Raw genomic sequence first — 14,851 nt, 5'->3', positions numbered from 1 at the left:
ATTTGATTTACAAATTTCAAGTTCGAAGCCAAAATAAAGTTTACGAATTCAATTTTTTAATACATACTCAAAAATAATTATGATGTAATAGTTATATATTTATTTTAATTAATTTATTTGTTTGGTAGATGTTTGAATTATGAAACACAATCATATTGCTTTCTTCCTTTTTTTAGAAAAATAGTATTTTGAAGGGGGGATAAAATCTAAAGTTACTTCAAAATTAGATATTCATGTAAATAAATGCTTATGGTGCATCATTTGATGATGTGCATAATTATTTGGTTGAATAGAAAACTTTTCTATTACTTCTTTTCTAAAGTAATTCTTGGTTTTCAAAATTCAGTCCTCAATTTTCAACTCTCAAGTATAATTTGAGATATCTGAATTTGCTATTTTATTTCTTCATATATTTATTTTATTAATATTAATTCTTTTATTATACAAATTTTGGACCTTACAAATCCTACCACCTTAACAGAAATCTCGTCCTCGAAATTTGTAAGAAAAGGGTGTATAACTATGTTATCTCAAAACATATGCACAAACAAAATCTCAGCACGATGCATAATTTATTAGCAACACATGGAGTCAATTAGACCTTATTATTCCTCCTAAAATAGTACCATACCAAATACTAACTAAAGTAACATTTAAGTCTTAAGAAAAGTAATAATATATATACTAGGTGAGTGCCCGTGCATTGCAATGGGATTATATAATATCATGATAACTTATGTACAAATGAGTTTTATACTATTATAGGTGAGTGCAATACTAAAACACTATTGCTTATTGTATCAATTTCAGAACGTTATATAAGTGAAAATATGTCCCTCCTTTCCAAGTCCTTGTTTCAGCTGGTCAACCATCTCACCAGGTTTCAAAGGGTGCATATCCTGCATTGCATGCACATAATAATAAAAAATATCCATGTTCCGAGGGAAAAAAATATGTGTGACAAGCTGCTTACCAGAGCCATAGACAGGTGCAATCAACTGTTTGCCTAGCAATCAAGTAAGCCGTATTGATAGTACAGTTTTTATCTACTAGTCTGGTTTGAATGATGCCAAAAAAATAACAATGGCTTAATAGTAGCTAAGGTAAAAAATAATAGTATCCCACTTCAAATAATGTGATGTTGCACCATGTAGCTCCGAACCAGTAGATTCAATTAGCAAAAGACCATTTCATCAACATATCATTAAGGTATTCCATTTTCCATCAAAATATGTGCTATGCCTTGAAAATAGACAGAAGCGAAACATGAGTCAAAATCTATAAATAATCAGTGAATCTATTCAAAATATATGCTATGCCTTGTATGGTAGGCTGATGTTGTAAAAGCTAGAAAAGCTATGTTTTCATACTTATATTTTAAAACACATAGAAAGCAATATTCGATAGTGTTTTTAGCCGCTCGTCTTATCTGCAGGTTCGCGAAATCAGCCACTCGTCATACCATCTTAAACAGTAGCTTGAACAACTTCTACTTTTTCGTCATCTACTAAAGCAAGAGCAAGAAGGCTACTTTGCATGCCTGCATCAAGAGATAATGGTAAGACAACAAAGCAAATTAGAAAGAACATATCCTCATGTAATAGGAGAGGACTTCACCTGTCTCAAAAGATATTGTCCTTTGTAGTGCCTTTACATCATCTGGCTTAAGAAACCAAGTACCAGCAAGATGATAACCAACTACAAAAGATGAGGTGTGGAATGAAAAAAGGAGCAACGGTATGGTTAATCCAAAATGCGACAAACAACCTTGATATTTATTCTCAATGGTGATCCAACACACAGAGCAGTGACAAACACCGACATCGAAGGGAGAAATAGCTGAACAGCTGCATAGAGCCTTGGAAGGGGAATCTGCATAATGTAAAGAAGCATGAATTTAGACCTTTAAAACATAAGTTGATCAAAGTGGGAGACAAAGATTAGAAACATAAGGGAACTATCCAATCTAACAGCTCCCTCCCATACTTAGTTCAAAGCAATGAAGGGAATACCATAAATTATATGGATCATTGATCCCACAAATTTATTCCATGCTAACAGATTGATAAGTGAATTTGGACTAATAGAGAGCAAAAACTTGCATGACATACCTGGTAGTGAACCATGTAAATGCAGGCGGGTACACGAGCGTGAGAATTGTAGTTCCCAGCACTATATGGGGAATAATGCAGATTTCGATGACATTCTAGAACCTGAACAATACAAAAGCAACAGGAAGGTTCTCATCTGATGATAATGTTGCTCCAAAAATATTTTTAATATAGAACTTTTCTGATCCGATTACTTACCATTACACATCGTGCTTATATAGTAGTAGGGATATATATTATATGGTCAAACCTGAAAAGGTTTCAGCAGCAAAAATCCTAAAGCATGTTATATTCTGGATTGGACAGAGAAGATGTTACAGATTTTTGATAAATAAAATGACCATGCCCAAGATTCTAAATTTACAAGAATGTCTGAAATCCAACATTCACCATCCCATAAGTAACAGAAATACTGAAGTAGGTAATAACAATTAACAAGGGTTTTAATGATTCAGTTGCAACAATGTTACATGTTTGGTTCCTCAGCTAAAACTGCAGTTCGTTTAGCTGACATAAACATGTTGTGAAGCAGAATCTGAAGTTTAGCTTGTGTCAAACAATTGTGCACAGCATCATTAGTTTTACCTGTGATTTTTCAGCCCGTTGATCCCATAAGAGAACAGTATGGTCAAGTGAACCCGAGAGATAAGTTTCTTTCTCAGAGCAAAATGAGATGCAGACAACCCTGGACAAAACACATCATATTAGCATCCTCCACTGGCATTAGCACGACCAAAATGTTAACTACTCCCTCCTTTCCAAACAGGTTCCAAATTATAGTTGGTGGTACCCTAAAATTTGGAAGTAGTCGTCGAAGTGACTTCCGAATTCTTCTTTCGCTTTCTCAAGGAGGCCTGAGCCCTTGTGCAAGATCTTTTCAAAATCTTACTTCATATCCCCTTGAAGCTTCTCTATCGTCATTTAAGCATCTATAGATTAACTCGTCGGCCAAATTAAGTTCAGGGAGCAGGAAAATGAATTAAAAGTACATGGTGCACGTGTGGACGCCTACAACAGGGTCTTATAGAGTAGTAGGGATGAGAAACAATTAAAAACTGATACAAAGGCAACTCAATGCAAGAAAAAAAATCAAGGATACCCATAGTGTTCCCCACCACTCAATCATTCTAGTGTTAAGAGACAACTCTAAGCTACACAATGCATAGCGGAAACAAATAGAGATGAAGCTTTTTTTCATTGACTTATTCTTATAGTAGCAACAAAAGTAGGTTCAGGAAAGGTAGGTGACAATCATAGAGAACGAAATGGATTGGAACCCTCAAAGAGAGAAGGTAATTTTTTTCCATTACTACGCAAGTCGAAATTACTCCCTTTGCCCAGGTATTCCATTACAACAGTAGAGAAGTAATTTACCTGATGATTTGAGGCCATCATGACATGCCACACCACAAGTCGAAACTACAATAAAATAATCTCACCAATGCAATCAACTTAAACACACCTCTAGCATATAAGAAAGTAAGAGATAGAGGCTACTTAAACAACTACTAATTGAACAAACACTTACAAGCGCCATCTTGATGAAAAGCTTAGCTTCGCTCGATCTCAAATCTACACAACAACAACAAATAAAATTAGTGACATCAAACATGAACAGGCGAACAACAAAAATCAAGAAAATCACAAGAATTCTCTCGCTAAGAGGTGGGGGTAAGGTCAACAAAGATGACTCATGGCATGGTCTGGGTCGATAGATGTAGTGGTTTTGAAGGCTTCCCAAGCTTCAGCGATGAGCCCCTTCTTCTCGTAGTACTTGCCTAGAAGGGCATGTGCGTGGGTGTTCTTGGGACTTAGGTGGACGTCCTCCATGAGATCGACACCATCCTGGTCGAGGCAGCGGCGGCGTGGAGTGTGATGAACTGCAATGAACTCTTTGACATCTATAACGTTCAAACATGTAAAACTCTCTGTGATGCACAAATTAAAATCCTATGAAAGGATGGACTGAAGGTTTGATTTTCAGTATTTCTCTCAGTTGTGTTAGCAACCAAATAATATAGTAGTTTGAGAAAGTTTAACTCTAAATTTTGGTTAGCAATGTAGACACGAAAATAAAGTTTGGTACAATTATAGACGCAGTACTGTCTTGGTTTTAAGTCCAGAAGGTGAATGAGTGTCAAGTTAACAACTCCAATAAAAAAATTGACACTGTTCGCATCTCATCAGCAACCACATATGTGCAACAATTAACAAGCAGAGTTACACATACAATATCAAGGAAGAGACTTTTTTAGATCCACTGACTTCTAAATGAATAATTTGTTTTTGAAGTAGAGTACATTTAATTCACACCAAAATAGTTTAAGCTCTAACTTCCAAAATAGTTTAAAATATAATTTGGTGAGTGCTAACAAAGGAAGACAATATCATTGTCTTATTATTCCTTTTTAGGTAATGTTAAGCTAAATGGTCAAACCAAAATAGTTATGTCATGGAATAGAGAGAATAAATACTAACTAAGTTTGTAGAAATAGATAAAATATATAAGGTGGCATGGGTTGGGTATGTACCATGAAGCTTGAGAAAGGAGAGATGTTCTGGAATTGTCGGTTTTCCTTTAAACTCTATGAAGCAGAATCTTGCAACAGTGCACTTGAAGTTGCATAATCTGGAGTTGCTGTTAGGTTGTATTCAGTATTGCTTGTGACATCCAAGAAATCAGCTCTAGTGACTTCAGATTGCTGTACTGATGTAATATCAAGATTCTCCTCGTTGTTGTTTGCCGCAGAAGTAACATATTCATTAACATCAGTAGCTAATGTCACCTTGCCTTCATAGTCATGGATCCTAAAAATAACGGCTTATAAGAGCTACATGATAAAGATGGTGCTAAGAAAATAAAAGAAAGGAAAGGAACATACCTGCCATCTGATTGGTCAATTGAATCATCATCAGGAACTGTCGCAACATCCCCATGACATTCTCGCAGTACTTGCCTAGAAGGCGTCCCCCATGCAGAGTCAAATGATCAAATTGTGTTGTCGCTGTAGATACATCTCCATTCAGACCTGCCATCAAATAGGTAAACGGTAATACAAAATGAGAAACTTGATGAGCACCTTCAGGAACACCCAATTCACAATGTAACACAATAGATGGCCATCGTCCCATTTTATTTTAGAAGGGACATAATAGGTAACAGGTAAAGTAGTAGAAGGATGGCAACATAGGGGTACACATGTGTGATATCCATAGACAAGGGGGGATGTGTGATACCTACACATTAGGAAACAAAAGGGAAAAACATCCAAAATTCCACATAATAAATAAAATAAAGAACTTACAACTTAATTTACTTATTAGTAAGTAGGGTCATCAGAATCATATAAGCCGGACAACATGGGGAAATACAGGTAAGACAAAGCAAGGCTGATTCATGTGTGAGTTCACATGGTCAGCGAGGGATGATGGGCCTCTTGATCAAATAAATAATTGGGCAATAAATTGTTGTCGTTTGTTTGAAAATACAATACAATAGTGTCGGGGACCATAATTAGGGGTACCCCCAAGACTCCTAATCTCAGCTGGTAACCCCCATCAGCACAAAGCTGCAAAGGCCTGTTGGGCGCGATTAAGGTCAAGGCTCAGTCCACTCAAGGGACATGATCTCGCCTCGCCCGAGCCCAGCCTCGGGCAAAGGCAGCCGACCCCGGAGGATTCACGTCTCGCCCGAGGGCCCCCTCAAGCGACGGACACACCTTCGGCTCGCCCGAGGCCCTGTCTTCGCGGAGAAGCAACCTTGGCCAAATCGCCACGCCAACAGACCGTATCGCAGGAGCATTTAATGCAAGGATCGCCTGACACCTTATCCTGACGTGTGCTCTTCAGTCGATAGAGCCGAAGTGACCACAGTCACTTCGCCGCTCCACTGATCGACCTGATAGGAAAACAGCGCTGCCTGCGCCGCTCCGACTACTGTGCCACTCGACAGAGTGAGGCTGACAACAGCTAAGTCCAACCTCGGGCGCCATGGGAAGCTCCGCCTCGCCCAACCCAGGGCTCGGACTCAGCCTCGGCCTCGGAAGACGAACTCCACCTCGCCCGACCCCAGGGCTCGGACTCAGCCTCGACCCCGGAAGACGGACTCCGCCTCGCCTGACCCCAGGGCTCGGACTCAGCCTCGGCCTCGGAAGACGAACTCCGCCTCGCCCGACCCCAGGGCTTGGACTTAGCCTCGGCCTCGGAAGACGGTCTCCGCCTCGCCCGACCCAGGGCTCAGACTCAGCCTCGACCCCGAAAGACGGACTCCGCCTCACCCGACCTAGGGCTCGAACTCAGCCTCGACATCGATGGAGCCTCCGCCTCGCCCGACCTCGTGCTCGAACCCGCCTCGTCACAGGGAAGGCCATCTTTACCCTACCCCTAGCTAGCTCAGGCTACGGGGAACAAGACCGGCGTCCCATCTGGCTCGCCCCGGTAAACAAGTAATGATGGCACCCCGCGTGCTCCATGACGACGGCGGGTCTCAGCCCCTTACGGAAGCAAGGAGACGTCAGCAAGGATCCGACAGCCCCGATAGTTGTACTTCCACAAGGCTCAAGCACTCCTCCGACAGCCACGACATCACATGAACAGGGCGCCAAAACCTCTCCGGCTGCCACAATAGCATGTACTTAGGGCTCTAGCTTCTCTCTGCTAGACACGTTAGCACACTGCTACACCCCCCATTGTACACCTGGGCCCTCTCCTTATGCCTATAAAAGGGAGGTCCAGGGCTCTCGTACGAGAAGGTTGGCCGCGCGGGAGGACGGGCTGGCGGACAGTCTCTCTCTCTCGCCCTCGCGGACGCTTGTAACCCCCCTACTGCAAGCGCACCCGACCTGGGCGCAGGGCAACACGAAGGCCGTGGGTTTCCCCTTTTGCCATTTCTCCCCCCTTCGTGCTCCGTCTCGCGCCGACCCATCTGGGCTGGGACATGCGGCGACAATTTACTCGTCGGTCCAGGGACCCCCGGGGTCGAAACGCCGACAGTTGGCACGCCAGGTAGGGGCCTGCTGCGTGTTGACGAACAGCTTCCCGTCAAACTCCAGATGGGTAGTCTCCAGCAACCTCTTCAACCCGGGACGATGCTTCGTTTCGGGAGCCTGGAGTTCATGTCCCTCGACGGCAGCTACGACATGATACTCCTTCCTCCGCCGCGCGACAATGACAATGGCGGCCATCAGCCCGCCCGCCGGCGGTGGAATCGACGACGTCTTCCCCTCGTGGCGGAAGAGCAACATCCAGGTCTATCCCGTCACATTCCCCGCCGACGGAGGAGGAGGCGGGGCAGGCATGGCCAAGCAGGAGGTGGCACCTCGTCGGCTGTCGAGCGAGTCGACGGCTGTAACACCCCAGGTGTTACTCAGGGTATCCACCCAGGACTACCCCCACTTAACCTATTATCACATGTGGATTGGTTTGGGCAAAGTACCTCAAACTTGGAATTCAAGGTCCTAAGCAAGTGCAACCCCTCTTGGATATCATGCCCTAGCTTGTCATGTACATCTAAGGGGAGTTTTTCCCAAAACCCTAAAGCAAACCCCTCTTGGGCAATAGGAACCCTAAATGTAGGTAGGATCAAAAGGTCATGTAAACCTTATGATGTGGCTGTTTGGTTCAGCTTCTGGGCGGCTTCTGGCCGCCAGAAGCTGAAGCTGAAACCAAACGCCCAACTTTTCGCGCGGCTTCTGGGCGAAGCGATTGGGTAAGAAGCCGCCCGCCCACTTACCTCACGAAGCGCCGCTCAGTTGGCTTCCGTCCAAAGCCGTGCGCAGTTAGCCTAGGGTTCCCTCGCACGCTCCTCCACCGCCGCCGCGAACCGAACGGAGCGCCGCCGGTCCGCACCACATGCATCGTCGCCGGTGTACGCAGGTACGGATCCCTCCTCCCATTGCCGTCCCCACCGTCTTCTCCTTGCATTGCCGCGTTTCCTTCACCCTTTTCCTCTGTCCATATGGTTGCCACAGTGACGCCGCCGCCCTTGCTTCGTCGTCAAGGTTCCGCGTCGTCCCATCCATCGCGTCTGCATCTTCGTAAGATACGGTGTACCTCGCGTCCATCCTTACCCACCCCGCTACGTGATGTCATGATGCTAGGGTTCATCCTCGATCCCGCGACACCCCTCCCCCTCATGTCCAGTAGGTCCACTATCATCAACCACGTACTAACAGAACATTTTCCTTCATTGCCGCCTGCAGATTTTCGTATCACTTCGAGTTGAAGGTGTTCGGTTCCAAGATCATCTGGGATTCGAGGACTTCGGTTGCAACCTCCAGTCAAGCAAAGGTACCGTGCCACTCAATTTGTTGATGACTTATTTGTCACCATACATGCTGTGTATTTGTTCCAATAACGTGGATCCATGGCTTGTTTTAGTTCATTCTTTGTCAGTACACCTGAACAATGAGTCCACGGTTAGGATAACAGAACACAAACATTGTTTATGGGGGGGATGTTATTTTTGATTACAGAAGAGATTACCAAATATTGTTCTCGGTTAACTCCAATCCATTGATATGTTGTATCCCTCATATTAAGGGTTGAGTGATACCCTCCATGATTGCCAACCTCATTATCTTTATGATTATATCTTGAACCCAAATTTGGTAGAGTATCTGAATGGATGTAAGTTCATTGTCGTACTGTCTAGTTCACTAACCACCTTAATCCACATCAGATGGATTCAGCAGACTCCATAGCCGACAAGGCAATTGGAAGGATGCAAGAGATTGCGGACAAGATTTTTTCCGTAGCTCGTGAAACTATTCGTCCAGGACGCGGGTTGACCTCATTTGAGGCTACCAAATTACGTGTAGCATTGGAGGACATTGCTTGCATGCTTGAGCAAGACTCTCTGGTGTTGCAAGAAAAATTGGACAACGTGAACAACGTAAACAACCCTACGGACAAGAGCTATGAACCATCTGCCTTGTCCTCACCACCCCCAGCTGAGGAGTACCTTAGTCCGGATTGGGACTTTGCTGAGCACTTTGCAAACTTCTGGGGTGTTGAATATGACTCCGACCAGATGCCACCGTTTAGTGACAATGAAGTTTAACTTGGATCATGTTACAGTAATGTGTTAGTAGTGGGAGTGGGATAGATCAGGCTTTTGGTAAATGCGACTTTGATAACTGTTCGTTGTGCTTTTGTGTTCAGCAGCACTTTCATTTCGTCACTCCCTTTATGTAATTATGACAGGCGAATGTGACTGCTTATGGTACTACTTTTATTTCATTATGGTCAGTTCCCTGTTATTTATGTTGTCGTAGTTACTGAAACTTGAATACGTTTTTTCAATCGTGTACACTATTTGTCACTAGATGGACAAGTCTGGCAAAGTGATTGCTAAGTGGGATAGTAGAGCAACAAAAATTTACATAGAAATATGTGTAGAAGAGGTGAATGCACGGAACAGGCCACAACAATTCCTAAACGCCGAAGGGTATGCTAACCTGATAAGAAAGTTTAAGGAACGCACTGGTCGCACGTACATAAGGGATCAAATGAAGAATAGGTGGGATTCGTTGAAGAGAATGTTTACCCAGTGGAAAACTCTTAATGAAAGGGCTACAGGTCACTCATTGGAAACAATTAGCCGCAAGTATAGTGATGTCCTTAATGCACTTTATAAGATGTCATCTGACATAATCAAGCCGAAAGACCCACATTTCATCGAGATTCATCATCGTTTGCGAGAGGCGAGGTTTTGGCACACTTCAAGGATTGCATAGGCGCAATAGATGGTAGTCACTTTCCAGCGGCAGTCCCGGCCTCGGAACAAGCGAAATATATTGGCCGGCACGGTTACACGTCGCAGAATGTAATGGTCGTTTGTGACTTCGATTGAGGTTCACATTTGTTGTGACAGGATGGCCAGGTTCCGTACATGACACAAGAGTACTACAGGATACTTTAATAACTTATGCGGACAGGTTCCCCCATCCACCGGAAGGTATATAAATATTTTGTACATTTGTAGAATACAATACTATTTTATGTCATATGTATGTAACATTTGTATTTTATGTTTGTGCAGGTAAATACTATCTTGTCGATTCGGGTTATCCAAATAGAAAGGGGTACCTTGCACCTTATAAGGGTCAGAAGTACCACATTACGGAATGGCAAAATGCGAGGCAACCTATTGGGAGCAAAGAAGTATTCAACTATGCACACTCATCGCTACGAAATGTTATTGAGCGATCATTTGGGGTGCTCAAAATGAAGTGGAGAATTCTATTGAGTCTCCCTTCATTTTCGCTTGAGAAACAATCGAAGATAATTATTGCATGTATGACATTGCATAACTTCATTAGAGATAGTGCTCTACACGATAGAGATTTTGATGAAGTAGGACTTAATAGCCTAAGTCATGATGTACCTGTAGGTGAGAGTAGTACTAGCACATCTGATGAGTTAGACATGAGTGATTTTCGAGATGCAATTGCTAATGCATTAGTGTCGTAGTTAACTTAGTAATTGTAACGGTACTTATGATGTAATCAACTCCACTAATTATTTTGTAATGACCTTTTTCTGCGTTATGGGTTTCATTTTATCGTTTGTTCTAACAGAATCTGCAATTTGAGAATCTGATTATCCAAACACGTAAATTCTGACGAACAGCTTTTCTGCACAGCTGGCGAACCAAACACCTAAATTCTAACCACCAGCTTTTCCCAACAGCCAGCTTTTCCCCATAGCCAGCTTTTCAGATAAGCTGGCCAGAAAAAAGCCGAACCAAACACAGCCGATCATGGCTTGGGCCAAATATAAAAGTTGTAATATACTTCATAACCTACAAATGATAGTAAGAAAGTAACCCCAAAAAGATTTCAGAAAAGCCCCAAAAAGTTCACCAAAGGTTGAGCACAAGAGAAAATTCAGAATTTGCCTAAGTCTAAAAACTAACCTTTGAACAAAGATCCCACATGTTCACCCTAATCCAAAATTCAAAACACTTCGACCCAATTGACAAAGTGGCACCAAATTAACCCTAGAATGCCCTAGAAAGAGGTGACACCTACCCTAGGGCGTTTGACACGACTTGGCACCATTTTTGTCTCGGTTTGGACATGTCTAACACAGCCGACTTCCCACCCCCATATCTCTCTAACCCGACCACATCTACTCTTGGAACTCACATGAACTAGGTAGCTCTAGGTGCAGGGAAGAGATCTCCCACAGGCGATAGGGCAAGATTCGTACGTTTTGGCCGCTCAGCAGAGGGAAGAACACGGGCAGAAGCAACGAGCCACGTGTTCGACGCGCTCTAAGGTCGCCAGAGCATGCCCGCGCGCGCCCCCGCGTGCCCTGCGTCGCGCCAAACGGCCAGCCGACGCCATGGCCCGCGCCCGCGCCTATAAAGCCCCCCAGGCGTCGACCACACTCTTCCGCGCACGCTCAAACCTCACCGGAGCTAAACTCGCCGTCATTTGCCCGGGCGCGACGTGTCCGCGGCCACCCGAGCCCCTGCCGCCGTAGACCGGCCAGCCCAGCCTCTCCCAACCCCGTCCGATCCTTAGAAACAAGTGTGCACGCCCCAGTGAAGCTCCCCGAGCAAGGAATCGAAGCCTGCTTCGCCGGAGAGGCCAGTCCACGATCGCCGGAGTTCACAACCCCGCCGGAGTGCGTGGACCGGGTAAATCACTGAGCCATTTTTCGATTTAATGCACAGATAGCCTCTACATCACCCCAGGAAGCTCACCGTGCCGTTGGATTGGACTAGGTCGCCGTGGTTTGGCCGGCACACCCACCGCCGACGAGGACACCCGCCTGCGCACGTGGACCGAGCGATTCCGGCCATCCCTGCCGGCGAGCCGTACGTCGTTGTGACCGCCAGAACCTCCCCGAGCCAACCCTACCCCTCGCCGGACTTCTCTCGTCGCCGGTAAGCCGCGCCGCCCCTTTCTTCTCTGCGGATACTGTTTACACCTGGGAGGGACCGCGGGGGAGAGGAAGAGAAAGTCAGGGGGTTTTGCGCATTGTCAGTCACACAGAGGAATAGTGGCACAAGGGTAGAACTGCGAAGATTAATTAGGAAAGACCCTGGGGACCTCGGTGTAAACTGCATTTCTAGAAAACCTTATTAAACCTGATTTTAAATTTGAACAGAAACTTTGAAAATCCATAACTTCTGTTTAGTTCATCCCAATTTGGTCAAACCAATTTTGTCAGGCTCTAAATAATGTAACCTACTTAGGAAACATATAAAACCCCCTATGTACTATAGAAAACTTTAAGGTTCTGATTTAATTATAGTTTTGGCCAAAAACTCAATAATAGAAAGAAAAATAGTTGTACTATTTGGCTAGGGCTAGAAAAATTTGGAGAAGTTTATGTCCACCTACTGACCTAATTAAAAATGCTAAACCTCTCTGTCCACCACATTAAGTTAGTTTTTACCACTTATTTTACAATATGCTTAAGGTTAAGAAAAATAGAAAATGTGATTTAAATAATGAACCAGAGGGCACCCCTATTTTTGTTAGGGTACTTATTCAATGTAGTTCACTAGAAAAATCTATCATACCCTGGTTTAGTATAAAATAGATAGTATACCTTTTATTTGAGTAAAACAAGGAAAACTTAGAAAAACCCTACAAAAATAACCCAAAGGTGAAAACACTCCAACCCTTGGGATAATTAATGTTTTGTTAATAAAAACTTAGGAAAATATGAAATCTGCTGTTTGACATTTTTCAAATAACAATGTAGTAGAAAGTGCCTTTTTGGCATTTAACTTTAGAAAATCATAACTAAATGACCATCCCTTAGCTTTCTATGATTTTTGGCATAGAAGCCTATTATTGCTGTTAGATGCCAACAAAAATAATCCTTAGGGCAGAACTCACCCCTAATTAAGAGATGTAGAGTAAAGTGGCCCATTTTACACAACTCTTGTTATTTTTGTCTAAAGCATAGCCTTTATATTTTAAGCCTCAAATTCTTAAAACAGGCTAGAATAGCAAATGGCAACCCACTGTAATTTTTACAGAATTTTTGGAAAATGTTAAACCATTGTCGTAGTTCAAACCTACACTAGAAACCATAAGTAGAACATAAAGAAAGGGAAAAGTGAATAACAGGAAATTAGTGTCATCCTAAAAACTCTTTATAACTTGTCCACTGAAGTATATAAAGGCAATACCAATTCCCTATATTTATCCCCAATAAAAACTTAAACCTAAAAGTGATAAGCATAACCCACTAAAAGCCCCACATGACCAAGGAACCCTAAGTTACTCCTTAACTCAGTTTTCTTCTTTAGCATAATGTTATTAAATCCTGCATAATCATGACATACATGTTCATTGCATTCGATAGACTATAACCTTGCTGACGGAGAGTACGTCCTCGTGCCGGAGCAAGGAGCTGCTCAGGAGGTAGCCCTAGATCCAGCACTAGAGCCTGCACCAGAGGACCTGCCTGCCAATGCTTTGGAAGGCAAGCCCCGGTTTTATGCATAACCATTTATTATGCTATTTTACTACACTTAATGTTTGTAGGTTTGTAATGTGCACTTAAGTGTAGGAGTTGATTGAAACCCTAGTTGCATGATCTCAGGAATCCTTTTTGAGATGGATACTAGTATGTTAGGTCGAGTAGTTGCTTTATTTAATTAGGATCTCGGTAGAAGACGAGTGATTTTTCTAGCACTCGCGCGAGATCAGGAATTGGTTGTACCCACTTTTTATATCATATTGATAGTTGGTTGGTGGACACGGATCCATGGGGATGCGTGGTCTACGAGGTGAAATTGGAATAAGGATTAATGTGCGGATACCTGTGTCAAGCGATTGAACGTACTAAGCACATGCCGAGAAGTATGGTAAATCGGTAAGCCTAGTACCTGAGTGAACCTGGCAGTGGACATATCCCCTCACGCGACCTGAGACGTGGTCTCCCATTCCGGTTATGGTGGGTACAAGTGCGGTCACTGCACGACGGCAGTCGGGGTCAGTGAGGCATTGTACGCCAAGGCGGTGAGCCCTGATCTGCTGACGGGGAATCGATGGGGACGGTTGATGTGTGTGAGGACGGAGTGCCCCTACATGTCGTATGTTTAGGTTTACCTTGCAAGGATAAAAACTCGATTCGAATCGTCTGCTTCTCGCAGCTAATGAGACTGCTTGATCCATTGTACTGCATTGAGTAACAAGTGGAAATATGATGAGTTGATATAAGATGTTGATTGCTAATAATGTTTGCTACTATGTATGAGTAGATAGTACACATTTAGCCTTAAGAGAGTCACACTTAAATTGGCAAAGTTAAAACTTGACTTAGAAACTCAGCTAGTGCTTTTGGCAACCAAACCCCACAGCCAAACAACTGCATGTCTAGAGGTAGTGGAGTAGACTCCTCACACCGGGTAAGTCTAGCTGAGTATTAGTATACTCAGCCTTGCTTGTGGCATAATTTTACAGGTTCTCTAGAGGACATGGTTGCTGGAGTGACTTGGCCGTCCATCTTGCCACCGGGTTGGACTGTCGAGTGGGACCCTACCTCGGCTGAGGAGGAGCATGAGGAGTGATGGGACAGGCTTCCCCATCTATCTGTTTATTTACCGTTAGTTTTATTCCACTGCACTTTGAACAATGATGACTACTTTTGCAAACTCCGATGATGATGTAATAATTTAATACTCTTTAATGCATGGTTTTATGCTTTATTGTATTTGCTCTCTGACTCACCTTCGAGTGAGATTGTGGTACTTGATCCTGTTAGTGGCC

The 14,851-nt window shown here is 43.5% G+C and overlaps 1 long non-coding RNA gene across 1 annotated transcript; it reads right to left on the bottom strand.

Annotated features, from left to right (window-relative positions):
• Positions 1 to 1,616: 1,616 nt before the first annotated feature.
• On the bottom strand, positions 1,617 to 3,613 carry LOC103635159 (uncharacterized). The gene is made up of 7 exons (XR_002264288.1): positions 3,486 to 3,613; positions 2,902 to 3,022; positions 2,697 to 2,796; positions 2,310 to 2,361; positions 2,112 to 2,213; positions 1,768 to 1,872; positions 1,617 to 1,698 (listed from the first exon to the last, which is right to left on the bottom strand). It is a non-coding gene; the product is annotated as an uncharacterized lncRNA (long non-coding RNA).
• Positions 3,614 to 14,851: the final 11,238 nt, after the last annotated feature.

Source organism: Zea mays, chromosome 8 (assembly GCF_902167145.1).
Source record: "Zea mays cultivar B73 chromosome 8, Zm-B73-REFERENCE-NAM-5.0, whole genome shotgun sequence".
NCBI classification, from domain to species: Eukaryota; Viridiplantae; Streptophyta; class Magnoliopsida; order Poales; family Poaceae; genus Zea; species Zea mays.
The sequence above is the reverse complement of the archived record's forward strand: the minus strand, read 5'-3'. Positions and strand labels throughout refer to the sequence as shown.